Source organism: Miniopterus natalensis, chromosome 22 (assembly GCF_054644295.1).
Source record: "Miniopterus natalensis isolate mMinNat1 chromosome 22, mMinNat1.hap1, whole genome shotgun sequence".
Classification (NCBI taxonomy): Eukaryota; Metazoa; Chordata; class Mammalia; order Chiroptera; family Miniopteridae; genus Miniopterus; species Miniopterus natalensis.
This window is the reverse complement of record NC_142102.1, coordinates 11439574-11466063: the sequence shown is the minus strand read 5'-3', so window position 1 is coordinate 11466063 and position 26490 is coordinate 11439574. Positions and strand designations below refer to the sequence as shown.

General features: G+C 54.6%; 1 long non-coding RNA gene across 1 annotated transcript in view; it reads left to right on the top strand.

The window, feature by feature from the left end:
- Positions 1-26490, top strand: part of LOC107525542 (uncharacterized) — a 365360-nt gene that overhangs the window by 319004 nt on the left and 19866 nt on the right. Inside the window, exon 5 of the long non-coding RNA XR_001602064.2 lies at positions 11375-11451. This is a non-coding gene — a long non-coding RNA (uncharacterized LOC107525542). The remainder of the gene's footprint in view (positions 1-11374; positions 11452-26490) is intronic.

The following is a 26490-nucleotide window of genomic DNA, read 5'->3' as shown; positions in this document are numbered from 1 at the left end:
CCTATTAGTTATAATTCTATAACTAATCAAAGTGGGAGATGAGGGAAGAAACTGTTGATAAGACTATTCGATGCAATTTTCCCTTTTCTCAGAGCCAGGGATGTCATCTGAGGTTGAAATGTGTTATGAAAAGACGGCTTTGACCTCTGTTTTCTTTTCTCTTTGTGTTTCTTTTCTGATAGAAAGTGATGGAAAAACATGAAATACAGATGTATAAAGTCCGGCAATTCCTTTCATTTCTTCTTACTCTGTCAAATTCAAGAAAGCTGAAGTATAATGATTTTCATCATAATGTACGAGTAACGTGAAAGCATTTTTATAAAATCATTTCTGCTTATATACTGTTGTATCTAAGCGTTGACATATAAATAATATGTGAAATAACATTCGTGTAATTATGGCGATGTCTAAGAAAATGATTTTCTTTCGGTTTTGTTTTCTTTAAAAATTATTTGGTACTTTGAAACATGACTTTAAATTCTTAAAATGAGCTTGAGGTGCTTTTAAAAACCAATGAAATAATTTTTTTAAAAAAAGAAACCAAAACTAAGAATTAGGGCAACAGCTTTGGGCTTTTGCAGTCGCCTTTAAGCTGTTGGGATTTGGAGTTATTTTTTGAAAAGCCGAATTTCAGAAAGGTGGAGCCATACACCCAACGCTTCGGGCTCTTTTGTATGCAGCCTCAAAGTAATAAAATTTGATAGAGAGAACTTTCAGGCAGCAACCACTGTTTTCTCAAACAAACATGGTAACACACAAAAAGGGCAGATTTTAGCTGTCAAAACAAGCCGCTGTAATTAGTTCTTCATGTTTTGAGTCTTCCTGGTATGACAGTCCCCCACCTCTTTGTCTGCTGGCGCCTGGAATCAGCTGGTGATCTCTGTCTTCTCAACTGTTATTCTGTCACCTGACGCCACGCTTCTCCCGTGACTTCCACACCTTAGGGATTCCTTCCCTCGGCCCCCTTCTTGCCTAGGTGTCTTGCCACAGTGGGTCTCACCAGCCAAGTCCTCCTTTTTGTTTGAAGCGTCGGTTCGGTTCTTCCTACATTCTTTCGTTGCAGCCAGTAACGTGCAAAGCAGAGGAATGCTGCCTGCAAGGTAACCCTCCCCATTGGGATGCTGGGTGAATTAACCCGTGAGCAGCAAGTTGGGAGCCTTCTGGAAAGAAGACACACACACACACACACACACACGGTGAACCACGTTTCTCAGGCATGTGCTTCTAACTTACTAGTCATTGAAAATGTCTTTTAAACAGGGCTGTTCTATGCATTTAAAAAAAAATCAGCGGAGCCATTCTGGTCTTAGAGAGAAACATTTGGCTTTTAAGTCTCCCAGTGATCTTCAAAGGACAATAGTCTGATGTTAAAAATGTTTGAAATGATAAAACAAATAGACTGGGAGAGGTGGGATTTGATCTGGGTTTTGCTTGGAGGCTTCGGCACTTTCCAAATCTAGACTCTCAGGGAAATTCGTTTAATGTCTCTGAGCCTCAGTTTTCCCGTCTGCAACATGGAGACTGTAATGCAGTCATGGGATGCATAGTGACATTTTTGTCAATGGCAGACCGCCTGTGTGACTGTGGTCCCATGAGGTTATAATGGAGCTGAAAAATCCCTAGTGATATGGAGCCATTGTAATGTCGTAGCACAGCCCATTACAGTTGCCTGCGGTGTTCAGTATAGTAACATGCTTTATACGTGTGTGGCTAGGAGCAATGGGCTATACCATCTAGGTTTGTGTGAGATCACTCTATGATGTTCCCACAATGAAGAACTCTCCCAGCGATGCCTTTCTCAGAGCATATCCCTGTAGCTGTGCGAGGCGTGACTGTCCCTACCTGTGAGGACCATTCACTAGGGCTCCCCTGTGTCTGGTTCTCCCATTCTTGACCTCACGGAGCCTGCACTTCTTGCTCCCTTGTAGTGAGACAGGCCATAGACCTCCTGGTCCTCACGAGGAAAGCCATGGTCATCTGAGCAGAAAATAACAAATGAACACAGAGGGGAAAAATTAATATTTTAGAGAGACATTTTCAATGAAAGCCCAGCATCTGCTTTACAGAATTTAATTCGAACAGTGGGCAACACATCTCCCGACTGAAACGCAGCTTCTGTTTTCCTGCTGCCTTATCGTTTCTGTCTCGACGATGCCTTATCCTGAAGTTGCCTCCGCCGGATCAGAAAAATCATTTACCTCTAACCAGGTTTTAAATCCAGGACATCCGTCTATCCACGCACCCTGGTCTGAAGTGAGGATGTCATTTTAAATACAGGGGACCGAGAATGAATGAGTCAAATATGTTAAATGCAGTTCAAGTCCTTGTCACACCACAAGGAAAACGTGCTCTGAACCAAATTAATTTGGGAAGTGAGATGTTCCGAAGCATCATCCGGTCCTCTGCAGTGTGACGTGAGGTAATTGTCTCAATGAATTGGATGCAGCAGGAGGTGAACTTCTCCAGTGCGTTCTCCACCGAGGAGGAAAAAGAGAAGATAACGTTCCAAACCTGTAGCTCTCCTGACGTTTCCCAGAGCAACACTGTTTGCAACAATGTTGCAGGGGAGCAGGGAGTCTCTGGTTTCCCAAAGCAACACTGCAACAATGTTGCAGGGGAGCAGGGAGTCTCTGGTTTCCCAAAGCAACACTGCAACAATGTTGCACAGGGGCAGGGAGTCTCTGGTTTCCCAAAGCAACACTGCAACAATGTTGCACAGGGGCAGGGAGTCCCTGGTTTCCCAGGACAACACTGTTTGCAACAACGTTGCAGGGGAGCTGCAGGTCTCTGAGTCCAGCCACAGGCGGGCCCTTCTTGCTGATCGCCCCTTGCGTACCGTGGGTTCGAGTCCCACTTGCGCCTGTGGCCAGTCCCCTGGCTGGGATTCCTCTGCACTTCAGCTTCCCTTTTGTTCCCTTGGCCCTTCTCCCAACGGGGCTTGACAATGAGTGATGCTCGAAACTCGGGCTTTTTCACACCCTGTGGGTGACCTATCACTTCTCACGGGCGACCCTTGACCTGGCGACTGACAGTTTGATTTATTGTCCGGTGTTATGATTTATGAGTATCTTCTCCGAATAATTAACGGACAACAGGTGGCGGCATAATAATTTTGATTACCCAGCGGTTCATGGAACCACGACAAAGGTGACTTCATTTTCTGAATGAGAGGAGGACAACAATTAGAAATGGAACAAAGACGTGCTTTTATGCCCCCGTTTTTGGTCCTTTGTCCCTTGCACAGAGGACGGGTCTAGGAGGCCCGCATTCCTCGGAGACGCCAGGAAGAAATGAGGGACTTGCGCCCCGTGAGTCTAAGGGGACACTTTTCAGCACCGTATGGGGAGAATTATTTTTCTTTCTTTGGTGAAGCCTTGATTAATTGAGTTACGTCCAACCTGTCAGCCGTGTCATCTTTTCGCACCCCATTTTTGACAGTGGCCATTGCCCCGGGGCAGAATTGATGGTCAAAGGAAGTTTGGGAAAGCACAGGACTTTTTGTAAGGCATTCGAAGCTAACCAACCAACTAGGCTTCTAAATATTTCTTCCTAACTGTGCAAGAAAAACACCAAAAAGACTCCCCTGCACAAAGCTCATTTTCATCGTAAAGCCTACAGTTAGGAGTCTGTGAGTTTTTAAGCGCAACGCCATCATGGTCCTCGTTAGTGTTCGTGTCCTTGCCTGTCTTCAGTTTTCTGTGATAGCTTTCTCCGACGGACACCAAATCGCTTTTATTCGAGTCGAGGGTGGTGTCCTCCCGGGAGATTTTTTTTTTGGACACCCCTTAGTGTCCTAGGAACTGGCATGTTCTTTCCAAATGAATTTATTCCATGTACTCAGGCGAGCGCCCATCTTTAAGAATGCCTAATGCCATTTTTTGTGTGACTCTAAATAAAAATCAAGTCAGGTGAGTGTGGTCCCTGTAGCTCTCCATTGAGTCTCTGCTGGAAACGGACCTGGGTGTGGAATGAAATTGAAATACTCGGGCCCGTGACGACGCAGCCGCCCTGCCTCCCGCCCGAGCGCTCGGTGGCCGAGGGCGTCCCATGCATGTGAGATGCGGGTGCGCACGGGACAGCGCTCGTCATATTGCAGGCTTATCATTTTCATTGACTTCGTGACATATAAAAATATCCCTACAATCCTGCTTTACATTGTAGTTTAATAACAGCTTAACACACATCTATGAAATATTCATTCCTGTTACCGTCGCATTTTCAAATCTCTGATGGGGAGCCTGGTTCGCAGATAAAGGAGAGGCCCTGGAATATTAAAAACGTTTGCGTGCAGGCAGGGGCCTTTTCTGGAAAGGAAAACACAATTATCATGAGCATCGCAGATTTTTAGTTATTGATTTTTTTTTTTTTTTAAATTCATGAAGCTTCCCTTGAACCGAAATAATGGGAATATAAGAGCGATTTTGTGGTGGTTTTTTTTTTTTTTTCTTTTCTTTTGCAGCTACAGGCTCTCAATGTCTCTGCTCCGTGAGCCACAGCGAACACAACCGTATCTCTGAAGAAGCAGGACAGAGATCTCAGATTTACATATCGATGTTTAAAACCTGCGCATTCAGCGGACACCTCAGCGAATGAGGCGCCCTCTCCCTCCCCCGCTTGGCTAACAACGGGGGGTCTCTCGGGGATCCCCACCCACCGCAAGCCGGGGAGAGGGTGGGCTCGGGAGGCAAGATCCATGTGCGAATCATGAGGTGATTCTGCGACTTGGTTCCCCATCAATTTTTAAATTAATTATCTGGAAGCGAGCCGCGGTTAATTTTGGCCATAGACTTTTCGATGAGAAGGCCTGACCCCTTTTGCCTCCTGGCGTCTGCTAGACGATCCCGGTGACACGAGGCCTAACCCTTGACACCGGATCCAAGGCGAAGTCACACCCCGGGCCCGAGATCTCCCATATTCAGCAGTTCTTTTGTTGCGGTGGGCCCCCTCAGCCACCCCTGTCCCCTCTCAGAAACAACGCGCTGTCCCCTTCTGCATCCCCCCGAGAATGTCTCTCCTGGGGGTGGGGGGGGGGAGAAAAGCCACCCCCCTTCTGTCCCATTACTTCCCTTGCACAAACTTTGCACCGCAGCACCCTCCCATATGCTGCGGCACACGACCAGGCTCCTTCACAAAGCGCTGATGCTAATTATAAATTTAATTTGCATTTTAATTAGAACGGGAGCAAATTAAAAGCGTGGCAGCTGGAGGATTTTGAACGCTTTGCGGAGATTTGGTGTCAGTATCTTCCTGGTGGTGCTGGGCGCTTTTTTTCTTCTGACTTTGCGGCCTCCCCATTTGTCTCACTACGTCTCACTCACACGAGCGCGGGGCCACTCCTGTGCCCTCGGCCCTCCCTCCCTCCCTCTCTCTCCCCCCCCTTCTCATGCCTTCATTTATATATATTTTTTCCTTTCATTGATTCTCCAGCCCACCCCCCACCGAGGATCAAGTTATGAATTCTTTCTTTCTCCTGCTCATAAACGGGGGGGGGGGGGCTTTTTTGTCTCCAGAAGCCCTTTCTGGTGCCCCTGGGCCCGGCCCTCCACGCCTGTCTCGCGGGTGGACACCTCACGTTTCCTCTCCTTGAATAAGGGGCCTGCTGTGTGCCCCAAATTTTGGTCTGGAGAATAGCGTCTTTAAGTGCCCGGCGATGGTGGCCACAGGTCCCTGGCACGCTGATGAAATATTCATCAGGCACCCTGCGGGCCGGGGGGGCATCGCTGGGGCGCACCTCTGGGCAGCAGCCCCGCGTCGCCGCCCTGGAGCCGGGGGCCCCGGGGGCCCCGCGCGCGCTGTGCCCTCCGAGCTGTCGCCCGGGACGCGGGCATGTCTGGTTCTGGCACTCACGTGATCGCGGCCAGTCAGTCCTGTCGGCTTCCCTATGTTGTGTCTCCATGGTCATTTTCCCTCCTTCTGTTCGCTTCCCCCCACGGTGTCCTTGCTCAATAATTTTCATTAATTGATTGACAGCTCTGATAGACCCAACTAACCTCCATCTCGCTCTCGTGTCTGTTTTTAAATAAGTACTTGTACGTCCAATGACCTTGTCGCCTCGTCAGCTATCAGAAAATGAACATGCAGATATGGAAGGAGCTGATTAGCGAAAAAAATAAATAAATAAGCAAGCCACGGATCCCGTTTCTGGCTCAAGTCCACGGCGAGCGGCGACGGGGGAAACTGCGCCGGTTCTGCGTTTCTGGGAGCGCCTGGAAATAAAGGGTGGGCAGCAGACGGGCGGCGCGGGGCCGAGGCGGGCCGGGGTCTCACCAGGACCCATCCCACGGCTAGGGAACAAGGCCCTGCCCGTCTTTTGGTCCCCCCCCCAAGGGCAAGGCGTGGCCACTGTCCCCCAGCATCTCGGGAAAGGTGGCCCTTCCCCATCGCCCGCATCACTGGCTTCGTTGAACCCTGAAAGCAAACAGTTAAGTTGGGGGGATCAGTCCTCTTGATAGGAAGACACGGGCAGCTTGTTGGTACTGAATTCTGGGGTGTGTGTGAGTGTGTGTGAGTGTGTGTGAGTGTGTGACTGAGTGTGTGTGTTTGTGACTGTGTGTGAGTGTGTGAGTGTGTGTGTGTGAGTGTGTGTGTGAGTGTGTGTGAGTGTGTGTGATTGTGTGTGTGACTGTGTGAGTGTGTGTGTGAGTGTGTGTGTGAGTGTGTGTGATTGTGTGTGTGTGTGAGTGTGTGTGTGTGAGTGTGTGTGATTGTGTGTGACTGTGTGTGTGACTGTGTGAGTGTGTGTGTGAGTGTGTGTGTGTGTGAGTGTGTGTGAGTGTGTGTGTGACTGTGAGTGAGTGTGTGTGAGTGTGTGTGAGTGTGTGTGTGAGTGTGTGTGAGTGTGTGTGTGACTGTGAGTGTGTGTGAGTGTGTGTGTGAGTGTGTGTGTGATTGTGTGTGAGTGTGACTGTGTGTGAGTGTGTGTGACTGTGTGACTGTGTGTGTGTGAGTGTGTGTGTGACTGTGAGTGTGTGTGAGTGTGTGTGTGAGTGTGTGTGTGATTGTGTGTGAGTGTGACTGTGTGTGAGTGTGTGTGACTGTGTGACTGTGTGTGTGTGATTGTGTGTGTGACTGTGTGTGTGTGTGTGACTGTGAGTGTGTGAGTGTGTGTGTGAGTGTGTGTGATTGTGAGTGTGTGTGTGATAGTGAGTGTGTGTGTGATTGTGAGTGTGTGTGTGACTGTGTGAGTGTATGTGTGTGTGAGTGTGACTGTGTGACTGTGTGAGTGTGTGTGACTGTGTGAGTGTGTGTGACTGTGTGAGTGTGTGAGTGAGTGTGTGTGACTGTGTGTGTGTTATCTTTTCTCCCCTGTGTGCCCTTGGTTGTGAGCTGCAGCAGCTTTGAAGACCTACTGCGACCATACACCCCCCTTTCCTCCCGTCCCCATCATATGCAGAAAGACGTACCTCAGCCCCCCCCAATCCCAACACCGCATCGAGTATTAACTAAAACAATATGAAAAAATGTGAGCAAACCCCGCCCGGCATCAGCAAAATACTTGTTCTGGTCTGTTTATAAATATGCTGGTTTTTACCTAAGGCATGAGCCATAGCCTGGGAATGAAACTGGAAAGTGGCTCATCGCTTAGTCACGAGAAATCCCATTTTCTCTCACTACACAACACACACGCACACACGCACACACACACACACACAACGCTCATGCAAATGATTACGTTCATATTTGAATTCCAGGTGACTTTCAGATGATGTTACGACTCGCTCTCACTCGGCGGATCTTTATTTGCGCCTCTCGTTGCAAGGGCCTCGGGCGTGATTTGAACACGACGCGCCTCAGGGGCGCTGGTAGAGGCGGGTCCCCTGAAGGGGGCTGATCATAGGAAGACCCCGTATCACATAGGCCGGGTGCTGGAAGCTGCAGAGAGCGCAGGCCACACATACACTATTTTGTTCATTTGTAGGCTTCGTTTAAGAGACTTTCAGAGGAAAAAGCAGACTTACAGACACAGACGACAGTGTGGCGATTAGCAGAGGCCGAGGGGGTGTAAGCGGATATGGAAGGAGACTTGACTGGGGGCTGAGCCCACCGTACAGTGTCCAGACGACGTGTTACAGAATCGCAGGCCTGAAACCTATATGGTTGCGTTAAGCAATGTCACCCAATACAGGCAGTTAAAAAAAATCACAACAAATAAAAATAAATCGGCTTCTCCGGTTTGTAATTCTCATCCGCCCCGAACTTTGAGAAGCAGGAGCGTCTCTCCGTGTGCTACTGGCATTTAAAAAATGTTAATAAGCGTATTGCCCGCAAAGAGCCGTCGTCGCCGAGAATAGTGGCTAATGGTATGCAAAACGCTGGCCACGACTTACCCTAATTAGTAACACGATTACGGTGGAAATAAAAGTTCTAATTTCCCAGCCACCATTAGCACCCCACCTGCCCTCCTCTGGGCCCCACCGTGCCCCACGCTGCGGTTCGGAGCCATACACGTCAGCCTCTGGACGGAAACCCTCCTTTTCGGTGGCATTTTGAAATGGACAGTACAGTGTCCCCAGATAAATGTCTCTCATTGCCACTCCGGAGGGGCTTAGCTTTCCCTTGTGTCTTTTCTTTTCTTTTCTTTTCTTTTCTTTTCTTTTCTTTTCTTTTCTTTTCTTTTCTTTTCTTTTCTTTTCTTTTCTTTTCTTTTCTTTTCTTTTCTTTTCTTTTCTTTTCTTTTTTTCTTTTCTTTTCTTTTCTTTCTCTATTTTTTTTTTTTTGCAGCCATACAAAACACTTCCTTGAGCCCAAGAATAGATTATTTGGAGAGCTAATTAATTGATCCTTCAAAAATGCCAATTGACACACTCCCTGGGAAAACCCTGATCTAAGCAACTATGTTAATCAAGCCATTGTACTTGGGGTCCTGTCTGAATATCAGAGCATCTGAAATGAGAAGAACTTTGCCACCGCCCGCCCGGCCCCTCTCATGGGCAGCTAATTATTATGAGCCCGATATGACAGTTGTACTTGTACCGTTCACGGTGCTGCCTGACAATAACTCTATAAAATTACGTTTCCAGCTGTAGAATGGAAACAGTGTTAAATACCATTATTTGCCTCCCTTTGATGTCCCGGAGTCATTACGAAAGCAATTACAGCAGTTTCTCTGTCTGTGTCTACGGGGTATTTATTATCTGTATCTGTCTGGACCCTTTCCCAGGTGGAAAATATATGGCATATTAAAGACGAGGGAATTCAGCCCCAGTGATCAGCCTGGGAACAAGGGGAGGCAAAGGAATCGGGGTCTCGCAGATGATCCCGCCAGAAAAACGGTAATTTAATATTAAACCCTGGCAATCTGGGGGGAGACTCGCAGGCTCTTTTTATTTATTTAAATTAAAAAACAAAAAATTCTCCAGGTTCACCAGCCTCAGGGAATCTAGGGCAAAATTAATTAAAGGCAATAGGGAAGTGGAAAACAAGGAAACAAATGGAAAAAAAAACAAAAAACACAAAAACACCCAGGCCCAGCGGGCGTGGCTCAGCGGTTGAGCATCAACCTAGGACCCTGGAGGTCTCGGTTCGATTCCCGCTCAGGGCACAGGCCCGGGGTGCAGGCTCCTCGATCCCCAGCAGGAGGCGCACAGGAGGCAGCCGATCAGTGACTCTCATCATCGATGTTTCTCTCTCTCCCTCTCTCTGAAATCAATAAGGACATATTTAAAAAACAAAACAGGGCAGTACCAGAAAACATATCTTGCTCCTTAATTTTAAGTGAGTAGTATCCCTTTCGACCAACCCTTTTGTAACTAACTGGTGCAACTTGCAAGATGGGTATTTTTTCCCCCAGATCCAATTGCCCAGGGTGTTTTTCTAACAGAGTGACAGCCACCAAGGGGGACTCAGTTTTGGGGTCACCTAAAGGATTTTCCCCACACTGTTGGGATCTGGCGTGGCTCAGATACGTGTGTATCAGCTGAGCCCCACTCCTATCAGAGATGTCCCTGGACTTCAGGGGACACCTCTGAGTGACAAGGGAGGTGTGGGTGCCATCAGCTACGTGGAGGAGTTTTCCCTTCAGGGCAGTGTCGGAGGACCAGCGTCTGTGCGATTTGGAAACATGCAGCAACCTCCCCCCGCCAAAAAAAACCCCAAAAAACACGCCCTGCCCTTTCCCTCGGCAAGAAGTAGCCAGACATGCGTCCGGAGGCCCATTTACATAGATCATCGTCACGTCATTACTTCAGACATTGTAACAGTGGGATGGAGCTGAATCCGTAATGGGGGGCTGTGTTCCATTCCGTAAATTTGATAACGCAAAGTACCGATAAGCCACTGAAAAGTCACTCGCGGAGGGTATGTCTATAGAAGCCGAGAAAACGCACTAGAGGGAACCAGGATCCTAAAGGCGTGAGATACGAGAAACGAGGCTAGGACAGGACTGATATTGCTCTTTTTCTGACTTGTTTCTTGTATTTTGTACATTTTTTTGAAAACCAAGGTGTGGACAGATTAAACATAAACCTTTCGCAGGATCCCTTAGTTTAGCAAAGTGTTTGTACGTGTGTCTTTCTCATCTGTTACTTGGGAAAACATATGCGGCAGATAAAGGAGAGAATCAGCCCGATTTTCCAGCAGAAAAAGGGAGAGGCCCAGGGACTTTAGCCGGAATCTCAAACCCGCTGGGTAACCACAGCCGACCTGCGCGGAAACCTGCAATTAGAAATAGTATCTGAGGATAGGAACCACGTGAGCTGATAGTCCATAAATTAGTAAGAATGCACATCGGAAAGTGAACTAAGACAGTAAGAGGCTTGATTTTTTTTGGTACTTTAATTTCAAAACATCAAATTTCAGATCGCCTAAGTCCCGGGAAGATGTACAGTGCGCCCTTCTTTCCTCTGAGGGTTAAGATGTTAGGCTCCGGAGGTGAGAATGGGTTGTTAATATATCACTTTTTTTTAGGAAAAATATATTTTGACATTTGTTAATTAAGCTTTTAAGGTTTAATGCATTGTGAAGATAGGCTATGTTTTCAGGACAGCCCGTGAGCTTCCCGAGCTTTAAAATGATCCAAAAGCTGGTTCCCACCTTCTACCTGATGTAGATGAAAGGGTATGTTAAGCTCATGCAAATATAAAGAAGCGGGGAAATGTGATGCGTCCCGTAATGAGAGACAGACATTGCCTATTTTCTTCTAAAATGTTGATTAATGCGGGTTCTAAAAGCCTTTCTGGTTTTACAAAGTTCATGCTATTTAATTCTGTGAGATTAAAATGATACCACCTCCTCGATTTGGTGGAGATGGGGCCCGAAGTCCCAATATTTAGCTGAGATCGCCTTTGGCACTTTTTCAATATTGAACAGACATGTCGGTTTCTAAATGGTCAAGGTTGACAGTATTTAAGAGGTTTCTCGTGTCTTTTCATTTTAGATTAATCACCGTCTCCCTGGGGAGCGCGCCTGGACTCGGGGCCATCACTCCGTGCGATGAAACGAACTGAGACAAAAGTGAGTATAAAACCCGTGGACTGGACATTATCGGATTACAGTAGAGGTGTTACCGGGACGAAAGCTTCCCAGAGTGTGTGCAAATGTAATTAAGGCGAGTGGCCTGGCGGGGAGGTGGGTGAAACACTGTTCGCTCAGCTCTGCAAAGACGCTGGGAAGCCTTTGCCTCGGCCCCTGCCCCGGAGGCAGGGAGATGGGAAGTGTGGCCTGCGCAGAGAGGCCCCCTCCTTAGCCACACGACCTCCAGCCAGTGTCGCCTGCCTCCCAGCCTCGCTTTACTCGTCTGTAAAATGCAACAACACCGGCTACCCCTGGGCTTTGCACCCAACACACGGACACGGGCCGACACGAACCCAGCCCGGGCACTGTCTTCATGAAATGGAACCTGTGGGTCGGGTGCGTCTCTGAAACCCAGTCCTGTTTCTACAGCGGTTCCTGAGCCTCCCTTAGGTGGAGAAGCTCCCCTCTGACCAGAGTCTGCCTCAGCCCTGGGTAAACTGAGTCTCAACAGCGTTGCCCCAGCGGGCAGACTCGGTCCCCAGACTCGCGCCCGAATGTCTTCCCAGTCCCGTCCGCCCTTCCTCCTGAGCGCGCCAGGATCGCGCCACGCTTTCTTCCGTTGCCGCCCTTATTTCTAATTTCAGAAACAAACAAACAAGAAAGTCCAACATTCACATGCGCCGTATTAAAATCATTTTATTCACAGAAGCTCGAGCTGAGCACACACACGCCTGGTCCCAAGCTAGGCCCCGGGGATCCAGAAATGCATGAGAAACAGTGTCTTTTCCTCCAGGAGCCCGGGAGAGAGACGGGGTGACAGCGGGGAGGGAACTAGGCTTAGCCTGGCATCGGAAAGCCAATGGAGCTGGGGTGGGGTTGGCCCTGGTTACACGTCATGTGTAAAACGCCCCAGGTCTAGAATGTTCACACACCAACAGGCTGGTGAGGAGGGTCTTTCTGGGGACCAGGACGTGGGGTCCCCGGTAGAGCTCTCTTGCCATTTCCGTTTGAGGGCCAGGGGAGAGGGGAGACAGCTCAGAGGCCAGCGTCCTTGCAGGGTTTCTGATGGCCAATGGAAGAGCTTTGGGGTGGGGGCGCCCTGGCACTGACATTCCCGGCACAGGGACAGGACTGTGGGTGAAGGCGGCAAGGTGTTTCCCTCGCACCCCTGCGCCGGCGAGCTCTGACCCTGTGGGGTCAGGTGCGGTCCTTCCTTCGAGTCTTCTAGCTCCTGCCTTGACTTGGGGTCCAATTTCCTCTGTGAGCAAAAGGGAAAGAGGACGGTGAGGGGTGGAAAGAAAACGTCCCGCTGTTGGAGGGGGAAAGGGTGAGTGGGAGAGCAGAGCTTCCCAAACGTCTCGCCTCATGGGGCAGGTCGCAGAGGCTGGGTGAAGACACAGCTGGGTGCAGGGATGTTTGGCCAGGGCACTGCGGACTTTGCCCACCTGGGCCCTTGGTGATCGGGAAGCTGTGTGGAGAGATGGTTTCCACCAAGAGGGACTTGTGTTCAGAGGCGGAAACAGACCCAGAAGCCAGGAGATAACCTCAAGCAAGCGGGACTGGGTGCAGGGCTGGAAAGAGGGACAGGTTCCTGCAGTGAGCCTCTGGCCGTGCCTGGTGACCTCACCCCAAAGCCTCCTTCCATTTCACAGGTCACCCCAGGAAAAGAGAGGCCCAAGGAGGCAGGGCAGCATTTGATAGTGAGAGGAGGGGATGTCCAAGGTTGGGGACAGGCCCCTTCCCTGTCCCTCCCACCTCCCCAGAGCTGGCATTCGGGTCACCGGGCCCGGGGCTTTGCCACCTACCTTCCTTTGTCTTCAGGCACGCGGGGCCCCGGTGGTCTCCCGAGGCAGGGACATGTCATGGCTTCTGGTAGCTGAGGCTGGGAGGGTCTACGGGGGGAGGAGGGAGGGAAAGATGGGGTCATCGGGATGACCCCTCGGTATGGGGAACCCGCCTGGAGCCAGCGTCCCGTGGCCCAGCCTCAAGCGCTGAGACTCCACTCGCTGGGAAGGGCCTTTAGCCAGCCTGGGTAGGAGACACCTCAGGACCGGGACCCCACCCTCCATGCCCAGCTGGACACCTGGGGTCTGTTTTCAGGTGCTTCCCCCCCCATCCCTTGCAGCCTGCTCAGGTGCCCTGGACGTGTTCCTTGGCCCTGACCATCCCCCTCTGCAACTTGAGCGCAGCCTGGGGCCTGAAGGGGTCCTGACCACTCACTATAGGGAGCAGAAGGATGCTGCTGGCTTGGAGCGTGGTTCCTTACCTGGAGCCTGTCCTTCCTCTGGGAAAGGGATCTTACTGCTGGGACCTGAGACCTATGTATGGGACAGGGCGGCATCTAGGAGGGGGTATGTCTTAGCAAAGGCAGGAATTTGCTGAGATCCCTGAAATCTCAGCCAAGGCAGCTACTCATGTCCTCCCCCTCCCCCCTTCCCCGAGGCCCAGGGAACTTGGGCTCCTGCAGGGAGCCAGCCCCCCAGGAAGGCACACAAGTGGCTCCCTGGCTCCTCAGGGGCCGAGCGGCCTGCCCTGAGCAGGAGGCCCTGCTTGCAGAGCCCCTCACACGGGGGCCACATGAGAGAAGTGAACATTCTAGAGGCCAACTGCCCAAAGTCACGCAGAACCTGCCGGGTGCCCGGGTGCCTGGAAGCCCAACGGAAACAACTGCCACTGGGGGGGGCGGGAGGGGCCCCCAGCCTGAGCAGTTACCGGTCCCTCCACCCTCCCACTTGCTGTCCTGCTCTCCTGCGGGGAGGCAGGGGCTCTGGGGCCTCACTGTTCCTGCCTCCCCGCAGGGGAAACAGGACTTAGAGAGACCCCAGGACAGCTTGAGGACCCCCCCGAACACGCCCCCTCCGTGGCTGGGCTCTCGCGTTCATATATATGTGTGTATATATACACAGATATGTATAGTGATGCAGGGCGGCTGCCGGCAGGGAGCAGATTTGCCAGCAAGGAAGGAGGTGGGCGCCTGGCCCCCTGCGCCAGGGTGCCCACAGCTGGATACTGAGTTCGGTCTTTGTGCACCGGCCGTGCTGAAGGAAGCGGGGCTTTGTCTACCCACTCGTGCCCCCTCAAGGACCCCAGCGCCCCAGACCTGTCTGAACCCCAATTCTTATAAAGCAAAGAGGGCCAACAGGAGGGAAGGGATCGCTCCAAGGGCCACGCGCCCAGGGTCGGGTGGAGGAGACGGAGAAAGTGACAGAGCTAAAGTAGAGAGAGTGCTTGGCACAGCGGGCAGCTACGCTGAGAGGGAGGGGAAGGGGGGGGAGGAAGCAAAGGTGGCAAGGAAAGTGGAGACCTGGGGGGCACGTCGGAGGGTGGTGGCAGTGAGGCCTAAAGCAGGGACGCAATGACCGCCCCGGGAGACAGGGAGCAGAAGGGCCGGGGGAGCATGACAGAAGGCGACTAAAACCGCAAGGCACCCTTGTCTCGCCTTTGTCCCCTCACCCCAGCCCTCCCTGGAGCCCAGCCTGGAAACGAGGGGAGGGAACTGGGGAAGGTGGGGTGTAAGGCTGGGAACTGGGAGGGTCCTTCCCAGAAAGTTTAGCTCAAAAACTGGTTCACCAAGAAATGACAGTCACATCTCTCTAATGGTGGAGAGTTAGGCATCCAGGATGGAGCCCCGAGGGAGGGGCGGTCTAGGGGGGTCCTCCTGAACCCCTCAAGCCTCAGCTTGGGTCCCTCCCTAAGGAGCCCTGAGAGGTCAGCTGAAGTGGCCCCCATGTGGAAAACTGTGCTCAGAACTGTGGGTGCCGACGTGCCGGGGGCTGGGCGAGAGAGAGAGAGGAAGCCAAGAAGGCCCCTGCCAGGCTGCTTGGGAAGCCCCAGCAGGAGCAACCCCCACTTTTCCTTCCCTTTTCTTCCACCGGCCATGTAGGAGCTACTTCTGAGGTCTCGAGGGGTCCCCTTGCCCACAGCTCTGCTGTCTCAGGGGCGCAGAGGGACCTCCAGACAGGAACTTGGGTGGAGACCCGCCGCGGACGGGCCCGGGGACTGGAATCGGATGCTCGGGGAGGGGCTGAGGTCTCACGAGGGACTAAATAAATGGCTCTGGCCAGGGCTCAGGGGTGGGCCGCCAGGCAGGAAGAGCTGCGTCCTCGAAGCGGGCGCGTCGGGGCCCCCTGACCCCGCGCGGGCCTTGGAGCACGCTCACCTGTGTAGAGACCCAGCTCACCTGGAAGAAGGGGTTTTGTGGGAAGGTCCCCTCAGAAGATTATCCCAGTAAACCAACTCCCGAAGCCCAGCTGCCCCCCCGGCGTCCTGGCCGGGATGCCCCTCTCATCCCCTTGGACATTGTTGGTATCGCCTGACGTCGCGGGCGAGCTCTTTGCTCTATGAAATGTTTTTTGAGCTCCGCCGGGCAGTGGGGTACAAAAATGAGTGAGACAAAGTTACTCCTGCGACGAAGAACCTCCCTCTGTAGTGAGAAGGGCAGAAAGGAGGATGGAAAGGGAAGCCGAGACCGGGACCCCCCCAGTCCTGGCCCAGGCAGATCAATAAATTCACTCAGAGTCAAAACCAGCAGTCAAAAGGTGACCTGGGGGCGTCCTATCAGCCAAGAAATAGTGCTCTCTGTGGCCACACAGGGCTCGGGTCCGAAGGAAAAAACACGCTCAGCCCTATTATCAGGGTCCCGATCTTGAGCATCGCTGACGCCGGGGCAAGGGGGCTCTTTGGGGCCTTTCTATACCTCGAGTCCAGTCTTTGTCCAAGACCGTGTTTGAACATGGCTCCAAATGCTGGAGACCCACCGTCTAGAAGGGGTTTTGAGTGTAGATAAGGGCCTACCAGGGAAAGGGCGGACGCTTCCTGAGACCGGCAGGGGGCCGGCGACAGGGCAGCTGGGAGGCCCGGTGGATAGATGCAGGCTTTGGGGATGTGGGCGCTCCCGGGGCTGGGGGGGGCAGGGGGTGGATCCCCAGTTACAGGGCAGAGGCCAGTGGCTGGTCCCGAGAAGATGGTGACAGCCCTGATGATGGCCAGTGAGGAGTCTGGGTCACTCAGGGAGGCTACCGGGGTGAGGTGGGTGGCATTGGGGTATCACCAAGGCGGCGATTTGTAAAAGCCAGAAAGAGCCATTTAAGGAAGGAATTTGTCCCTCCCTCTGCCCAGAGTCGCCGAGGGTGCCCTGGGATGACACGGGGCTCGCTCCGTCCCTGCTGTTGGTGCCTCACTAAGCCCATCATTTCTGGGGAGGGGGTCCCAGCAGAGACAGGGCTGTGTTTTTTTTTTTTCCTGAATCAAAGACCCACTGAATTCAGGCTCCTGGAGAGACAGGGAGGGCGGGGCACGAAGCGAGAGATGCTGAGGTCTCACCTGCAGATAGAAACGACGAGAGAGGGCGGCACACAGCCAGGCGGGAGACGGAGAAGGGTCGTGGGACAGATACCGTGGAGAGGGAGCGGGGAGTGTGCCCAGGGAAGAGAACCAGAGTCTGAGGGAAGTTGGGGCGAGACGCGCACGTAATGAGCCAGCTGGTCGACCTTGCCAGGGAGAGGCACTGCCGGGCCAGCTGGTCGACCTTGCGAGAGCGACGCTTCCCCACCGGGAAGGGAACAGAGGGTGTCCCTGCTGGGTGTGCAGACATGTGGTCAGTCCTTGTCATCCCCTCTGCGCCCAACTCAAGGCTGGCCTGTGCTGAATATAAAGAGAAGGGGGGGTCAAAGCAGGGAGTCAGGCTCAGGGGGCGCTGGGCGGGCCCCCCCCCTCCCGGGGGAGAGGGGAAGCTCATCTCCTGTCTGAGCCACCCCCTAACCCCAAGCCCTGCTTGGAAATCAGGGTGTCTTCCAGAGCCTCCCAGCCCAGCCCAGCCCAGCCCAGGAGCCCCAATGGGGGTGGATGGATGGTCTCCACAGGAGCAAGGTCCTGGGTCCCCGACCTTCCCCACCCCCAACTCCCAGAACTTTCTCACTCCCCTGCCCTTAAATACAGGCATCCATAAGAATCTGAGACCTGAAGAGGCTGAAAGAGGGGAGACTCGGCCTAGGGCAAGCAGCCCAAGAGAGAAGCAGTCCTCTCCTGGCGCAGGGGGCTGAGGGGGGGTGGCATTGGGTGATCACGGGTCTGGCTACTATATGGAGCAAGTAGCTGTGGTGTGTGCTCCCCAGAAAGCCCTGCCAGGCTGCTCTGGAGCCCCTGCCGAGAGTCATTGCCACCACGTGGCCCTGTGTGCCTTCGGGGCCATTCCCTGGCCTGGACACCCAGCCCCAGCAGAGCCATTTCTGGGCCCAGGGGACAGGTCCCTCGGGAGGGATGGGCTCCCCAGGACCTCCTCCTGCAGAGTACTGCTGATTACTGATCTCTAAATAGGGATCTGAGCCGGGAGGAGTTGCAGGGTCCCCTGGGGCAGCCTGGCTGGGGGCCTGGGGTGGGGAGGGAAGGAGTCCCGGGGCGAGATTTGGACTCTTGGAAAAAGGTCAGATCGCAATTCAGTTGAGCCTGGATCAGGGGCCAGGGTTAGCGTCTCTCTTCACCCAGCTTCCCGACGTGGTTTTCTCTGGATCAGCTGCTTTGACTATTTGAGGGGCAGGCGACGCGCCACTTTGGGGAGGGTGTCCCCTTGTTCTGTTTCCTTGGCGTAGAAGCCCTGTAATTCCCTCAGCACGGACTCTGAGGCAGGGGGCTCCTCCATGCCCCGCCATCTGCTCTTTTCTCATTCCACCACCATCCACACTTTTCTAATTCTCACAGATGCGTTCCCCCCCAAAACTGCTGTGAGCTTGAACTTGGTCTCAGGGATGCAACAATGAGTGGGGTGTGCCCCCCATGTGCGCAGGCCTCTCCCCACGTCCCAGGGATGGGCATGGCCTTAAATATCGGGAGTGCGGATCACCCGTGTTCACCACGGCCCCTGGGAGGCCTTAGAGATCCCTATGCCATAGCCTTTCTCCCGAATTGCACCTCGCGGGGGATGAAAACCACTCTAAGTGGTACAGCTGGCTCAGTCGTCCGCGCAGAGCTGCCCAGATTAGAAAGTATTTAGGGGGGTGGCGGTGGCGTCCAAACTACTGCTATTTTAGGGACCAGGGAAAATGGTTGGGGCCGTGTATCCAGTGTGAAGAGTGCTCCCCCTAAATGCTGAAGGGTCCAGGTTCACGGGGGCGGGGGGGGGAGGGGACTGCCAGAAAAAGGGTGGGACACTTTTTTTGAGACCAGCAGGGGGCCGGCGATGTGTGTGGGGGCGGGGGGGGGGACTTGCAGGCCCCATGGATAGATGCAGGCTTTGGGGATGTGGGGCGCTCACGGGGCTGGGGTTGTGTCTGGAAGCTGCCCCCTGGGGTGGATCCCCAGTTTCAGGGCAGAGGCCAGGGACTGGTCCTGAGAAGATGGTGACAGCCCAGGTGATGGCCAGTGAGGAGTGTCCTGGTCACTCAGGGAGGGGACCAGGGTGAGGGGGGTGAGGCTGGTGCTTCCTCAGGGCCCGGCAGATGGGTCAGTGGTGGTTGGTAGTTTATGTTGTGTATGTTTCAACATGGTTTTTAAAAAATAAAAGAAGCAGGTCATTGGGATGAAGGAAGGAAGGTGGCCCCCCGGCTCCCAGGAGGACAGGAGCAAGGCAGGCGGCCACCCTCTCTGTTGTCACTGTTTTCGAAGGTCTCTAGCGGTGACTGGAGAGGAAGCTGGAGGAGTGAGAGGGGGGTGTCCCCAAGACTCACGTGCCTAGAGGCCCACGGGACCGCAGAGAGGCAGATCCCATGGTCATGACAGCAAATAGGGGCGGGGGGGGCGGGGAGAGAAAGCAACCAAGAGAGAGGGAAGAAACAGGCCAGAGGCGGGAGACGGGCCGGGTGGGGGAGAGAAGGCTCATGCGAGGCCAGGTGTGAACCAGGCCCCCAAGGACCAGGGGGTCCCCAGTCAGAGCGGGAGGGACACAGCCAGAGACAGGAAGCAGCTGGCCACACTCTGAGTGTTGTGGCTCTAAGATGATAGACGAAGGGACGTCGGGGAGGTGCTGGGGGTGGCGGCGGGGGCGGGGAGGGCTTGGAGAAGGGCTGGGAAAAGTCTAGGTGATTCCTAGATGGGCGTGGTCCTCGCCATCTTTGGCGTGACCCGTCTCCTTGACTTCCAAGTGCCCTGCGACCCTCTGGCCTAAGGAGGCCAGAAGAACCGATAGGAAGGACAGATGGGAGGTCGGGACCCGGGGGCCGGCGGGACAGGAAGGAGTGACCCCTCTCTTTGAATCAAGCTCTTGGTCCCCTGGCCCTCTAGCGCCTGCCCCTGGAGGTGGTTACGGAGGAAGCCTGCAGGTGGGGGCAGACCTCCAGCCCTGCACCCAGGCTGCGGGTCGGCTGCCAGTGCCTCCTGGTGGCACTCCAGGCCCGGGGTGGGGGATCCCAGTCCCGGCCCCTCCCCGGCCCTTGGGGAAATCCCCCTTTCGTTGTTTCTCTTCTCGACTGGCTCTCTTTTCCTGGGAGCCCCACGGAGCTGTAGTTGTGCCCCTCCCTCCCCTCCCCAAACTCTTGCCTAAATACTGAGAAAGGATTAACAGTCAAATGTTCATATTTCAATGCGACCCTTGGAAGCAGGTGACAGCAGGTTTTTCCTCCAGAAGTTATTGTATCTCGGTAGCAGACATCTCTTAACGTAAAATGGGGCGCGCGTGCGTGGGGGGGGGCGCATACGTTCAGAGACTGGCCTTTGGAAAGTGGTTGGCTGCTGCTTGCGGGTCCGGCGCTCTCCTGGCCTTGGAGGAAGCCCAGCCCGGCCCAGCCTGGCCCAGGGCCTGTCTCCTTCCTTTCCCTTCCGAAACCCAGGTGGCCTTGAGATGCCATGGGACAGTGACGACACCCTGGAGCGGGTCCCAGGCACAGAGCACAGTGGTTTAGGAGATGCCTGAGTCATGGTCTCATTAAATAAGCAAGGGATCCGGACCTGAGGGCTCAGCCCTAGAGCAGCTCTCCAGCCGGATCCTAACTGGCTCTTTGCTAACGAGTCTGCTCGGAGTTAAAAAGGACCTAAGGCCTTGCCCCCCAAAAGCTCTCTGCCTCGGTCGCCTCCCAGCCTGAGGGGAAGAGAAAGCCGGGTGTGCGACGGTCTGAGCCTCAAGTGTTCCCCAGGCCCTAACACCCAGAGTAGCCGGGTTCAGCGGGCTGGGGTCAGCCAGGGTGAAGGCTGCAAGGCCCGGCAGCTGCTTCAACGGAAATGCTTTTCGGAGGTCGTTGGCTGGTCCCTAGACGGGCTCAGGGACAGTGAGCTGGGCTCCCACCTTGCGGACAGGGAGGGCGTCTCTCCGGTGCCAGTCTTGGGGGACTGAAGTACAGTTTTTATATTGAAAATTCTTTATTTCCAAGCAAAACGAATCCTTTGCTTGGTTCCCGTTGGAGACCAAGGTGTCAGGAATGGAGCAGGGTGTGTGTGTGGGGGGGAAGGGAGCTGGTCCCCTTGCAGACCGTGGGGGCCCTGAGGCACCCGAGAGGAAGGGGAAATGGGAAATGGGGGCACTCCAGAGGGAGGGGGGACTGGGAGCAGGAAGCGGTTTTGTGCGGCTTGGAATAGGGTCTGTGGTCCTTTCTTGATTTGTGGCGCTGATTTTGTCACTCTGTAGACGATTTTTAAAAATTTTTTAAGTAGGCCAACGGATGCAGGGTGTGTATCCTGAAATGAGACAAAAAAAGGGGTAGGGGGCGAGAGAGGACAGTGTAGACTCGGAGGGGACGGAGCCTGGCAGCGGGGCTGCGGGGAGCCCCAGGGCGCCTCTGCCCACATTCTGATGGTGCTTCAGAGAGAGGACTCGGATGGAAACGAAAGGCAGTGGCCAGGCACCCGGGACCCAGTCGCCGTCTGACTCCTCTGTTCCTCAACCTAATTCTCGGCCAGAGTTTGTAAGGAAGAGGGAGCCCGTGGGGCATAAGTCCACCCAAGGTGGGAGGGAGAGGGAGAGACAGTGGAGGGTTGTCCCCCAAGGGTGGGCCTGGGCCAGCCCCTGTGGGACCCACAGGCTGTCCACACTGTGGGGGGGTGTAGGTCGAAGGGGGCAGGAGGCGCTGGGGGCAGCAAAGGAGCCCCGTGGCCAGGGAGAGGTTGACTGAGTATGTTAAGCTCTTGTAACTCCAGGGGCCCATCCCCTCCTCCTGTGCCATCCCTGGAGGCCTCTCCCTTCCTTGGTTGGCCCCCAGCCAGGCCATCCACAGCCCAGGTTGGGTATTGAAGGGACTGAAATTTGACCAAGACCCACAGAATCTCCCTTCAATATAGGCATTCCCAAAACAAATGGCTGGGCCTGGGTCCCCGTGACCTGCCCCCACGAGGGGGGAGGCCCGTAGCCATCCTGGACCGTCCCTGATTTCTCCTTCATATGTCCAACCTGGAAGGAGGGTGAGCTGCCTGGACCGGCAAGGCCACGAAGAATTGTACACTTGAAACCTATATAATTTTATTAACCAATGTCGACAAATTCAACTAAAAAAATATATAATTTTTTTTAAAAAAAAGTATGGCTTCCCCAGCACAGTTTGGGCTTTGCCCTCTCCGCAGGCCGTAGGGAGTTATCAAATGAGCACTGGTAGGGCGTCTCTGAGAAAGACGAGGCAGAGTTAGGTGGTGGAGAAGATCCAGCCGCTCCAGTCATTTTTAGCAGCAATTTCCCTTTTAGTTCATTCTTCTCTTTGCTTGGTGTTGCTCCCCCTGCTTGACGCTAGCCGCCCGCACCCCATCTCCACCTAGACCCCTTCCTATTGGCTCTTCCGGTGGAGCACGGCGAGCACAGAGCCGGGGCACCCCATGTGGTCGCTGCTCCGTGGGCACACACGCCCCCTCCCCAGGTGTTGGGGGTGTGATCTAGCTCTGCGATGAGAGAGAGAGGGAGAGAATGCCTATTTTGAAGGGAGCATTTGTGGACTCTGTTCTTTTCCCAAGAGCATTTTAATTAAATAAGCCTGAGATGTTAACATGTGGCCATTTTTTTTTTTGTAACCCGAATCCGGGCAGTGCCTCCGCCTTGATCTGTAGTTTTGGCTGCACCTGCTTGGAAAGTCATGGCCTTCTGGGAACTCCTCCCGATTCCCAAGTCACCCAGTGACTTCCCGTTGCCTGGGGTCTGTCTGGGTCCTTCAGGAGCACGTGCTGTGACGCGGGCGCTGCGCCTTGCCCCTCGAGCCCATAGTCCAATCCTTTGTAGAGCCCGTGGGCTCCTCCTCCCCTCCTGGCTGCTTTGCCATGTCTGCCTCCCAAGCTGCCACGGTGTCTCCTTGCACACACAGGACGCTCTGGGGGAATTGGACGTGAGCGTTTTGTTGCCGTTGGGGACACAACCACGGAAGCTCCGCACGAGCCACACACTCTCACGTGGACTTGGGGATGCGACAATGAATGAGAAACAGTGTCTTTTTCTCTAAAAGCACTTGATGGTGTAAAATGACCTTTGGCCCAGCCCAGAACGGGAAAGGCGGGGTGGGGCTCGGAAGGCAGTATAGGGAGTCAGTCTCTTGGGGGGCGAGTGGAAGACGCCCTGGAAGGCACTGCTCCCGCGAGTGGCCGGGGTGGTGCGTGCGGAGCCCCGGGAAGGAGCCTGCTGGCAAAGCAGAGGCGCCCCAGCCTCGGGGGGGGGGGGACGAGAGTCTCAGGGGGAGTCCTCTTCTCTGGATGGGGTCCCCCCCCGTTGGAATGGGAAACCCCTTTGGTTAAGCGTTTTTGTCTGGCAGGCAGGGAGCCGGCCCGGTGGGGAGCAGCTCAGGAGAGGTGGTCTCCTGAAGAGGCCTGTTGGGAAAGGGGGAGGGTGGTCAAAACGGAAAAAAAGTGCTCCCCGCTCCCCCGGTCCCCGAGCGGTTTTGCTGGAGCATACTTTGGAAAATGTGATGAGGCGACCAATTCCCCCCCAACACCCCCCCACACCCGTTTTCCAACCCCCACTTCTGCCACCCCCCATGTCCCCCCTTCCTGTGAAAGGACAGGTACAGGTGAATGAACTAGAGGGTCCCCACCAGAGAAGGGGAACCCAGTAGGTCCAGAGCAGGTGGCTATACAGAGCGATATGTAGAGACCAAGACATAAGGAGAGGCGGCCCCGGCCGGTGCGGCTCAGCGGGTTGAGTGGGCGCCGTCCCGTGCACCAAGAGATCCCTGGTTCAACTCCCTGCAGGGCACGTGCCCAGGGTCTTCTCGGCCTCGGTGTCCCCCAGTTGGGGGCCGTGCGGGAGGGAGGGAGGGGATCGATGTGACTCCCTCGTGTTGCTATACACTGGTAGCATTTGCAGGAAAAGTCCAGGGCAAGGAGCAGTGAGTTTAAAAAAAAAAAAAAAATGGTGGGGGGGGGGCTGTGCGGGAACTAAGAGAATGTCAGCAGAAGGCAGAGGCCAATGTGTCTCTACCGGAGACCCCGCACGAGTTAGGGCAAAAGAGAGCAGGGGCCGAGCTCTGACCTACAAGACTCTGCCCACCGAGGCCAGCCCCCCTAGTGAGTAAGGGGTGGCCTCTGGGAAGCACAGAGGAAAGCCCGGGGAGCAGGAGAGGGGAAATGCCGGGGGCTCGCAGGGGGACGTATATGAAGACACGGGGAAAGGGGAAAGGATCCTGGCCGTTGGTGTGGGGCACAAAATACTTCAAGGGCTGAAAAGGTACCCCCAATCGTCCCATCCCCCCACCCCGGGATAAGTCCCTGGTAAGCAGGGAAGCAACGGGGGGGAGAGGGGAGCAGGGTCGGATGAGGTCAGATCTCTCGGGGCCCCCAAACAGGCCCCGGCTTACTTCCCTTACGCTTTTTATTTAACGCGTTTTATTGCTGAGAGTATTACAGACGCGTCCCCCGTTTTCAAACTCAGTGCTCATGCTTTGTCAGGTGTGTTTGGATGCTACCCAAGGTCCAGGCCCGTGGCTGCCTCCCTCAACCCTACGGGAGGGCAGGCGGAGGCATCCAGTGGGTAGCGGTGCCGGGGACGTGCCCTTGGGTACTCGGGGAACTTGTCCCCGCTCTGGCACAGCGAGGGGACGGCGGGCCATCTTTTGCAATCTCTGGTCTCTGGCCTCGGGCCGAGTCCCCGTGCGGTACATTTTGGGGGCACTTTTTTTGTAGGATCGGCTTCTGGCGCGGAGTCGTTTGAGGTTAGGAGAGGCCCCTGAGTTTTGGTCAAGTCCCCAAATCAAGAGCGCAGAAGTGACGGGGAAGGGGGGGGGCGCAGGGGACACCATTTCTCCTCGGCTTTTAAGCCTTGACACAGCGGCCACCATGAGAACTCCTCAAAGTAGCAGGGGCCAAGTCGTGTTTGCTCTGCGCTCGCCCACGGGGAAGCCTAAAATGTAATCTTCCAGCTTCAGCCGCCGCCTTTTGCCTTAGCAAATCAGCAATTTCGCCGACGTATTGTTTGGAGCGAAACCCAACTCCGAGGAACCCCCCCGGATTAATCCCGACCCGGACTCCCTCGTGGGTGGGGAGGCACAGAAGGCCTTGCATTGCTCAAAAATTGGTGCCCTCACAATTCAGGTCAGCGGTCGAGAGCCCGTCCTAGAAGCTGGGCCCGGGCTCTCAGCTGGGACCCGGGGTTTGGTCTCGATCCACGTGTGACAAGGGGGACATGCACCTTTGTGGGGCTCCTCACGGCGCAGACGTAGAGGGGTCGGGAACCTGCAACAGCCTCAGGACGATTCAGAGAACCTGCTCCAGCTTTAGGGCCTATGAACACCCCCCCCGAAAAAGAAAAGCCCCCCCCCCCCCACACACACACACAATAAACCAGCCCAGTATTCATTCACTTTTTTCTCTCCTTTCCCTTCAGGTCCTCTCATCCTGCCTTCAGGCTTTAGTTGGCTTTCCCCTCGGGCTCCCTTAATTGATAAAAACCCTTTAGAATTCATCTAGTGTCCCCGGTGAATATCCCTTTAGTTAACGTTTACCGAGCTTTACCGTAGGCCCGGGCTCTTAGTAGGGTTGGAATTCGAGGTCTGCGGAGTCGGTGTGTCCGTCTGTCCCCCCCCCACCCCGCCCCCCGAGAAGGTCGCCCTTCAGAAGTCTGGATGGGCCGCAGGCGGGAAGGGAGGCGCTGGGCCAGGGGGGCAGGGTGTCCTTGGAGGGGCTGCCCTATGGGAATTTACAAACAGTGCTGGGATTCAAGAAAGAACAACCAAAAAGACAGCGGGTGATTTCTTGCTGTTCCCCCGGCTAAAATAAAGAGCCCCAGGTGGTGAGGGCAGGGCGATGGATGCTGATTTGATGCTGTTTGGTGGAGAGGGGCCGGGGCCCGCCAAGAAAGAGTGTGGGAATGGGCTACCCGGAGAGGTTTTTGGGGCAGGGCCACCCCGGCTGACTCAGTTGTCCCTTGGTGAGGTGGTGGGGGGTGGGCCCGAGGGCGGGGGTGTGTGTGAGTGAAATGGCACCCTGTCTGCTCCCTTCTGTACCCCTATTGCTCACCCACCCCCCCAGATCGTTTCAGGCCCTGGCCGGCGATCTCTGCTGCTCTAGGAGACGCGTTACAGGAGCCAGCGGAGAGCGCTGGACGCTTAGGTCCCGACTCTGGGGAACTGGAATGAAAGAAATGGAGAGAGAGGAGTCAATGGAAAAACAAACAAGCAAAAAAAAAAAAAAAAAGAAGAAGACTTTTTCTTCCTAGAGAGAGAGAGGCCCCGAGGTGGGAAAGTAGCCGAGGAGGAAGGCAGGCGTCAGGTGGGGGCCCCCAAGAAGGGAGAGTCCTGGGGGCCGGTGGGTGGAGGGAGCCGTCGGCCCTGCCGGGGAGGGGGGTGCCCTGGGCGCTGTCGTCCGTGATTCCCCGAGAGATAGAATAGGTTGGGTTTCGGAAAGAGGTGCGGCCAGACCAGGCGGCAGGGGGCAGCTGAGGGAGCTGTGTCGGGAACAAGGGAAGGGGGAGCCTGAGGGTCCCCAGCTCCCCCCCGACCTATTTCCACATCCCCACAGCGGCCGCGGGCCAGGCGTCTGGTCCAGTTTCCCCAAAGGCAGTAAGGAGGAGAGAGAAGTGTGGCCGAGCCAGGCCCGGGCACCTACCCTCCTCGGCCACATCTAATATGGTTGAAACAACAACGCCCCCTTATTTGGGGGGGCTGTGGGGGGGCTGGGGCCGGAAACCACCCTGTTCCTTACTTTTCAAAAAGG